The following is an 8,955-nucleotide window of genomic DNA, read 5'->3' as shown; positions in this document are numbered from 1 at the left end:
GCTGTGATGTGGGTTTTAAAACGTGATAACAGGGGGCGCCTGGGTAGCTCATTCGTTAAGCGTCTGCCTTGGGCTCAGGTCATGATCCCAGGGTCCTGGGATCAAGCCCCACATCGGGCTCCCTGCTCCGCGGGAAGCCTGCCTCTCCCTCTCCCACTCCCCCTGCTTGTGTTCCCTCTCTCGCTGTGTCTCTCTCTGTCAAATAAATAAATAAAATCTTAAAAAAAAAAAAAAAAAACACCAAAACGTGATAACATGATGGCCATTCCTTGGACTTGACAGAAATCAGTAAAAGCCTGAAAGGGCTTTAACAGAGTCAGAATAATTTGGGGAAATATGAAAATCCTCTCAAAGAAATACTAGTTTTCAAAATCAGAGCCCCTACATAATTTGGGGGGCCTCTTATTCAAAAACCAATAAAAAGGAGTGTGGGGGTGGCTCAGTTGGTTAAGCATCCAACTCTTGATCTCAATTCAGATCTCGATCTCAGGGTCTTTAGTTCAAGCCCGAGTTGGACTCCATGGTGGGTGTGGAGCCTACTTACACAGACGCACACAGCAGTAAAATAAATAAATAAATAAATAAAGTGCAGTTAAAGGTACTAAAATAAAAAATTTTTTCCTTTCGAAATATTTGATTACTTATAAAATGAAATAGGTGTTACACGAGTGACATCATAAACTTAAAATTGCAAAAAAAATTGTTATAATCCGTACATTTAGAGTTGATTAATCTTGTGGGACAATTTGTCAAAATATTTAAGTCTTCGAAAAATCAATTTCACATATGCCTGAATTTAATTTTATATGTAAGTTTATACAGTGACATTTTAATATTTCTTCTAACATTTTCTGTACCTTGTGAAGTTGTACAAAAACTAAGAGTGATACTTACCTGGCAGGGGAGATACTAAGTGATCACCAAAGTAGTTCTTGCAGAGTGAGGCTCTTACATTGCACTTAGGAAATGTGAGAAACTCAACTGTGTAATTTCTAATAGCAGGGGCCTGCATTCATGTTCTCCTCTGGTGGAAAAAAAAACAAACTGAAAGCGACTTCATAATTTGTCTATAATTTTAATAAACTGTTTATGCACCTGATTGCCATATCCTTGATTACAAGAAAAATTAATTTTAAAATTGTCTTTCTCATTAATAATGAAACTTCACATGAAAATAGAATTATTTTCTATAAAATGTGACCTTTAAATTTGAGTTCTAGTCCTAAGCCTCTGAATAATTGCTTTGCAACGTTGCGGTGGTTTTCAAAACCAAGGATTCCAAACTCTGAAGAATTGGCAACTCCCTGATATGCTTTATTGCAATGTCCATGTGTATGCTTTGGTTATGTAATAATTTACCGACAGTTTACTGCCCGAGTGCTGACAGTTCCTGTCCCAGCCTTAGGCTGCAGAGTTCCCGTTTGTGTAAATCTACTGGATGGGCTCTTCCATGGGGGGGTCCCCTCTCTCACCCTGGCTTTGGTGGACTGTAGCCATATTCTGCTGCTGCCAATCCGGGCACAGATCCCAGACTGCCCAGCCATGTGGGTGCACACTGGGTGGCCAAGCCAACTGCTCAGCCCCCATACTGCCCACCACCCGCCATACTTGCTGGCCAGGGCCAGCTCCCCACCACCTGGTGTATCTTTACACCATACTTCACTGTCCCATTGGACTTCCTTTATGAAACACAGGTTCAAGGAGAAAATTATTACGAATTTCAAGATGGTGAGAGCAGAGCATTAAGCGAAGAACTGGGTCCATTTTGAGCTGGGAGGCCTCTATAACTGCACAGGTCACCCGCCTATGAGTTGAGCCTTGCCCAGAATACCGATTTCAGCCCCCTCTCCACTGCTCCTTCATTCTATTCTGTTTGTTTGTTTGTTTAAGATTTTATTTATTTATTTGAGAGAGAGAGCGCATGAACGGGATGGGGGGGGGGGGAGAAGCAGGCTCCCCACTGAGCAGGGAGCCCGACGTGGGACTCGATTCCAGAATCCTGGGATCAAGACCTCAGCCAAAGGTAGACTCTTAACCAACTGAGCCACTCAGGTGCCCCTCCTTCATCCTATTCTGAATTGGTTTTTTCTCCTTTTAGTCTCCTTGTCAATTAGATAGCAACACTTAATTGTGCGCCTGTCATATTGGCTATAATTATAATAAATTTGATCACCCAGTTCTAGTTCCTGACACAGAGCTGCTAAAATCCTTGGGATTTCTGAATGATAGGGTTAAGAGGTTCACCTTTTGTTGTTTATAACAAGCCCCTTACAGTCACACCTGCGCGCATATTAATGCGGTAACTTTTGGAAAACCCCTAAGGGGGTTTGCCAGAGAAACCAGCCCTGGGATTGAAGGGTTGGAAATTTCAGCCCCACCCCCTGACCTTTGGGTAGAGGAGAGGGGCTGGAGATTGAGTTCAATCACCAATAGCCAATGATTGGATCAAGCATGCCTCCATGATGGAGCCTCAAGAAAGATCCTAACCAAAGGGATTCCAAGAGCTTCTAGATTGGTGAACACATCAAGGTGCTGGGAGGGTGATGCACCCAGAGAAGCTCTGCACCCACCCCCGCCCCCAGGTACTTTGCTCTATTCATCTCTTTCATCTGGCTGTTCCTGAGTTGTATCCTTTTATAAGAAATAGGTAATAGAAAGCAAAGCATTTTCCTGAGTTCTGTGAGCCATCCTAGCAAATTATTAACTTATTCAGGAGGGAGTCATGGGAACCCCTTATTTTTATAGCCAGCAGATCAGAAGTAGAGGAGGCTGGGACCTTCCATTAATATCTAAAGTGAAGGCAGTTTGGGGACTGAGCCCTTAACTTGTGGGATCTGACACTAACTCTAGGTAGAGAATGTCAGAACTGAACTGAACTACAGGACACCCAGCTGGTGTCAGAGAGTGGGTCAATGTGAGAAAAAACCCACACATTTGGTGTCAGAAGTGTTGGTGCTAGTGGTAGTAGAGAAGAAAAAAGTGTGTGTGTGTGTGTGTGTGTGTGTGTGTTGAGGGCCAGAGCTATGCTAAGCGCTTTGTTAGCATATCTATTTCACTTCTTTCAATGCCTGTGTTAGAGACAAGCTGAGCCCATTCTACAGATGAGGAGCTGGGCCAGAGAAGTGGCACAGCCTAGGGTCTCACTGGGCAGAGCCTGAAGAACCATAGTTCATCCACCTTTGAAATCCATGCTCTTGGGGCACCTGGGTGGCTCAGTCAGTTAAACATCCGACTCTTGATTTCGGCTCAGGTCATGATCTCAGGGTCGTGGGATTGAGCCCTACATCAGGCTCCGTGCTTAGTGGGGGGAGGGGTCTGCTTGAGATTCTCTCTCTCTCTCTTTCTCACTCCCTCTCCCTGTGCCTCCCCTCCACCCCTGCTCACTCTCTCTCTCTCAAATAAATAAACAAATCGTTCTTAAAAAATCCATGTTCTTAGCCACTGCCTTTTGTTAAATTATTTTTATACCAGTATATGGTCATATTGGTAATTCACATATCCTTAAAGCCAGTTTTACACAAAAATTGCCCCTGCTCAGAATGTTTCTGGATCAGCAAAGACTTCAACTTTGGTCACCCATCCAGCCTCCTCTGTGCTTACCTATCTCTGGTGTCTTCCCAAGCCTGTCCTCATGATGTGTCCTAGAAATGCTATTTCAAACATTTGAGAGATCTCCGACAAAACCGAGAATCTTTTCCTCAAGCTTTTTCAAAACTCTGCAGGCTTTTCACAAATTACATCAGCTGGGTGGTGGCATCGGCCAAGCCCTTGCTGTGCACATGGCAGACTCCCAGGCTCACCCTTGTCTCTCTTCTCCATCCACACTCACTTCCTTGGTAAAACCATCTGGGCTTTCAAACCCACGGCTCGAAATATCCACTGTATACTGATCACTCCCAAGCATACACCCCCAGCTTGGGCCACTTGTATATCCAACTGCCTGCCTTTACACTGAGACATCCAGTCGACGTCTCCTGTTTATCATGCTCAAGGCCAGATTCCTGATGTTGCTCCCCATCTCCGTAAATGGCAACTTCAGCTTCCATGTGCTCAGGGCAAAAATCCTTGGAGCCATCGTGGTTCCCCTTTCTCTCATATTTCATGTCTGATCCACAGGCAGATGCTATTAGCTCTTCCTCATTCTGACCACTTCTCTCCACTTCCACCATAACCATTCTGGTCCAAGCCATCCTCACCATTCTCCTGGGCCCCTGGACCACTGCAGAAGCTGCCCAGATGGTGTCCCTGCTTCCACCCTGGCCCCCTCCATTCTGTTCTCAAACCAGCAGCCTTGATAATAATTATCATAATTGCTGCTCCCAGTCTAAAGTGCTTAGAATGTGCCGGACACTGTTCGGAGTGCTTTCTTTATATTAACTTTATTTAATCCTCGCAATAACCATACAAAGTGATTACTGGTATTATCCCCATTTTACAGATTATGAAACTGAGGTGCAGAGAAATTAAATAACTTGTCCAAGGTCACCCAGCTAGAAAGTGGTGGAATTGGGATCTAAGGACCCAGGAATACTTATTCACTAAGCCTCTAAAATACAAGCCATTCAGGGTCCTCTTCTGCTCAAAACTCTCCAGAGAGCCTCCCTGGCTTTCTTAGCATAAAAGCCAGAGTCTTTACAATGGCCTACAAGGCCCCACAGGATCTGCCTCTGCTACCCCTCCCATCCAATCAGCTGTCACTCCTCCCCTTGCTCTACCACATTGTTCCTCCTTGCTCCACCACACTGGCCTCCCCACTGTTCCTAGGATATATCTAGCATGTTCCTGCCTCAGGGCCTTTGCACGTGCTGTTTCCTCTGCCTGGAATGCTCTTCCCCCTCCGAGTCTCTGCCTACATGACACCTTGTCAATGGGAACATCCTTGGTCATGTCTTTAAAAAAGTGCAGACCAGGGGCGCCTGGCCGGCTCAGTTGGTAGAGTGTGTGAGTCTTGATCTCAGTGTCATGAATTCCAGCCCCACGTTGGGTGTAGAGCTTACTTAAAAATAAAACAAAAATAAAAATTGCAGACCCCACCCCCGCTTTCTTTTCCTCCATAACACTTTTTACAACTTGACATATGTTTGTTTGTTTGTTTATTGTCTAGCTCTCACTGAATTTAAGTCTCAGGAGAGCAGAGATTTTGTCATTGCTCTATCCTAAATACAAGGTGCCTGGCATATAGTAGGTGCTTAATTGAGAGTTGTTGCCTAAATGAATTAATCTTCCCACCAAACCTCCTTCTTTCCCTGTGCTCACCATCCCAGAGACAGGCACCTTCAGCCTCTGGTTCCCCTCCCTGGAGGTAATATCTGAGCTTTGTCCCTCCCTTAAAAAATCAAAGCATCTGCCAGATCCTGTTGACTCAACTTCCTAAATATTTTTCAAACCATCCACTTCCCACCATCCCTTCTGCCACCTGCTGGGTTCTGCCCTTCCGTAACAGATGCCTGGAATGCATACAAGAATACACTGAGTTTTGCAGATTTTGAATTTTTCCGTGTCCTCTCCACCCCCACCCCTTTCAATTGATCCCCTTGTCCTCCCCAACCCAGGCCCAAATGTGCTCCTTTTCTAGTGCTCCTGTCTCAGTGAATCCTCCACCATCAACACAGCTGTCCATGCCTGGAACCTGGGGGTCCTCCTTAACACCCCTCTCTTCCACCTCCAACCCACTGCCAGTCTTTCTCTTTTTATCTGATTAGATGTTTTTGAAAACTGCCCATTTCCTTTCATCCTCGAGGCTACCACCCTAGTCCTGGCCACCACCCCATCTCATCTGCGTTATCTCAGCAGCCCCCTAGTGCTGGATTCCCTGCCTGCCATCTGGCCTGGGCTAATCTTCCTAAAATACAAGTGTGATCACGGGACTCTCCCACTTAAACGAATCCCTACCCTTTCCCGTGCACAGACCCCCCTCCTTGACTTGTCCCAGCCTCCTGCCACTCTTGACTTCTGCCATTGCTCCCTCTCACTCTTGCTCCGATCACGCTATTCCCTTGGCCTAGGATGCCCTTTCTCCCTTCTCTGCCTGCCCAGGTCCTCTCCCCTCCTGGGCCCAGCTCCAAAGTCACCTTTCCTGTGAAGTCTCCCCTGACTCCATCCACCCCACCTCCACCACGTCCTATGCACTGGGTAACTACCATCTTCCCTTGGCGGCTCACGACCAGCCCTCCTGAGAAGGTCACCTTGGCTGAGGGGATAACAGGCCAAAAAGAAGTTTGGGGGCCAAACGGTGAGGCCTGAGTAAGCACCTTCTGTGTGGTTGGAACCATTCCCAGAATCCCAAGGTCAAACAGCAGAAGCATATGGCATGAGGAGGGAGTAATGGTCTGGAGAAGAAGGGCAGAGAACCAGCGTGCTTGGAGAGGATTCTGTGTTCCCATGCTAAAGGCTTTGAAAATGTTACTTCATTTAATCGTTGTCACATCTCTGGACGGTAGGAATTTCAAAAACAAAGAAACTGGTGCATAAGGTTTACAAAACTAATAAAGGCAGCATTCCAAAGCAGTGGGGGAGAGGAGATTAATCAATGAAAGGCTTTCATAGGAAACTGGCCATGTGTATGGAAACAACCAGATTGGATCCCTTCCACTGCATGGAACCCCAAATGGAATAAACATGACCGTAGTTAAGCGAATATTTACTTCAGTTTGGGGTCAGGTAGGTCTTTCTCAGCATAACACGGAAGACAGAGACCATAAAGGAAAATACTGAGAGATTTCATTAGTCAAAATGTAAATGTTTAGTATGTCAAAAAATAGAGTTAAAATGAAAATAGAAAACTGGGAAAACTATTTCCAACATGTTAAAAGAAATAGGTTCATGATCTAAACAGACAATTCACATAATAAGAAATAAAGTGTGCCAATACACGTATCCAGAAAAGTTCCATTTGCTGAGTAATCATAGAAACACAAATTAAGTCGAATTGAGGTACCATTCGTAATCTACCAAATTATCAAATACTCGTTTTAATAAGGTTATTCTGTCACGGGGTGCCACGGGAGAATGCATCTTAAAACTGCGGATCTAGTGATGTGAGAAACAAAGGCAGAAGGAAACGTAGATAAAATTAAATGTCTTTACAACCTGCAGCCCATTGACAGATACTTGAGATAGGCAGATTATAACATTCCTCCAGAAGCCTGCGTCCTCTTTAGCATATGAAAGTCCTCTTGGAACTTCCCTTATCTTTACTTCCCCCAGCCCCAAGGCGTATAACCAGACGCAGCTCACAATCCCGGGGCAACAAGGAGCAGACTACAGCTCTTTCTGCCCCCGGGTCCTGTCCCCGTGCCTTCATAAAACCACCTTTTTGCACGAAAGACATCCCAAGAGTTCCTTCTTGGCCTTCAGCTCCTGACCCCACCAACCTCCCCAACACAACAATATTAAAAACAACTACATCACTAGAACCTGCCATTTTCAAGGTTATAGGGGCGCCTGGGTGGCTCAGTTGGTTAAATGTCCAGCTCTTCATTTTGGCTCAGGTTGTGATCCATCTCAGGGTCACGGGATCAAGCCCTGCGGGGAAGGATCTGTCCTCGGCAGGGAGTCTGCTTGGGATTCTTTCCCTCTGCCCCTCCCCGCCAAATAAATCAATACATCTTTAAAAATAAATAAAGGTTATAAACAGGGGGCCTGGCTGACTCAGTCAGCCGAGCATGGAACTCTTGATCTCAGGGTCGTGAGTTCGAGCCCCATGTTGGGTGTAGAGATGACTTAAGTAAACTTTAAAAAAAAGATATAAACAGATTTTGCGTTCTAGGGCAGGAGAGAGAGAATTTGTTTGCAGAGAAGACCTTCCCTTTGTTCTAGATTGTTCTGGAAAGATCACCTCCATGGACCCTCTTGGTCAGGCAGCTGTGAGGTAAGAGTGGCTGCCGCTCTTGGGGAACCCCCGAGTCAGCTTTTTTAGACTAAGACATTAAGGATTCTGTTGAGTTACGTAAACTGGGTCTGTTAGTTAAAGGACTTTTTTTTTCTAATCTGGATTTTCCACTCTATGCCGGGAAAATCGTGTGTGTGCGCGCGCGCGCAGTCCCACCACCTGCAAACAGGAGGATGGCTGAGTAAGGCAGGCCAGACCTTTCCTGAACCACTGGTCTGGGCTGTCGGTAGGCAGGCGGTGCGGCCAGCCTGACCTGGGGATATGCAGTCATATGTTGTGATGGTCTGGCCTGACCAGGCCCCATGACGAGGGTGGGGGTTGCCCCCGAAGAAAATGAGTATCCTCACCATGGAAGATTAGGGTCGGGAGCAGAAGCTGAAGCAGGATGTCTCCTCCCCCTGGAGTGGGAGGCTGTGGAGGTCTATGCTCCGGGCAGTAGAGACTCAGTCAAGGGCTTCCACGCTTGTGGAGTCCCTGCACTGAGGGAGAAGAAAAGAGATACACCAGGGTGGCCCCAGGGGAGACTCGGGGACTGCAGACTTTGGCGGCAGTGACCTCTAGTTTAAATCGGCCTTCTGTTCCCAAACCTACTGGAAAGGGTCGTCAGGCTGGTGGCCGCTGTGTTTTAAGGAATTCTGGGAGGGTGCAGAGCCCAGGGAAGCCATCCTGGGAGCTGAAGCCTGGAGAGGGACCCAGATGGCAGGAGGTGACCCATTTCTGGGGAGTAAGGCAGTGATCCAGAGGAAGGGAGGTGGCCGAGGTGACAAGCCAGGTCAGAGCAGGGAGAGGAAGTGTTGCTTGGAAGTCGCTGGGCAGTCAAACCTGTGAAAGCTCAGTCTCTAGAACAGCCGCTCAAGGCCATTTCCACTGGAGTGTTAAAGAGCAGAGTGGCCCCAGGGGATGAAGAATTTGAGGACCCCTGGCTGCAGGTAGGAGGCAGGAGAACAGGCCCTTTTCATGCTGGGCGACTGGAAATTGCCTCTCCAACCGCCAGCCAAAGCTTACCAGTTTACAGACTCTGACCCAACGAAACCGCGTCTACGACTTTACCCTCAGGTCAAAGG

General features: G+C 46.7%; 1 pseudogene; it reads left to right on the top strand.

Annotated features, from left to right (window-relative positions):
- The first annotated feature begins 886 nt into the window (after nucleotides 1-886).
- LOC123325043 lies at nucleotides 887-1,027 on the top strand (annotated as a pseudogene).
- Nucleotides 1,028-8,955: the final 7,928 nt, after the last annotated feature.

This window comes from Neomonachus schauinslandi, chromosome 5 (assembly GCF_002201575.2).
Source record: "Neomonachus schauinslandi chromosome 5, ASM220157v2, whole genome shotgun sequence".
Taxonomy (NCBI): domain Eukaryota; kingdom Metazoa; phylum Chordata; class Mammalia; order Carnivora; family Phocidae; genus Neomonachus; species Neomonachus schauinslandi.
This window is presented reverse-complemented; position numbering and strand designations above follow the sequence as displayed.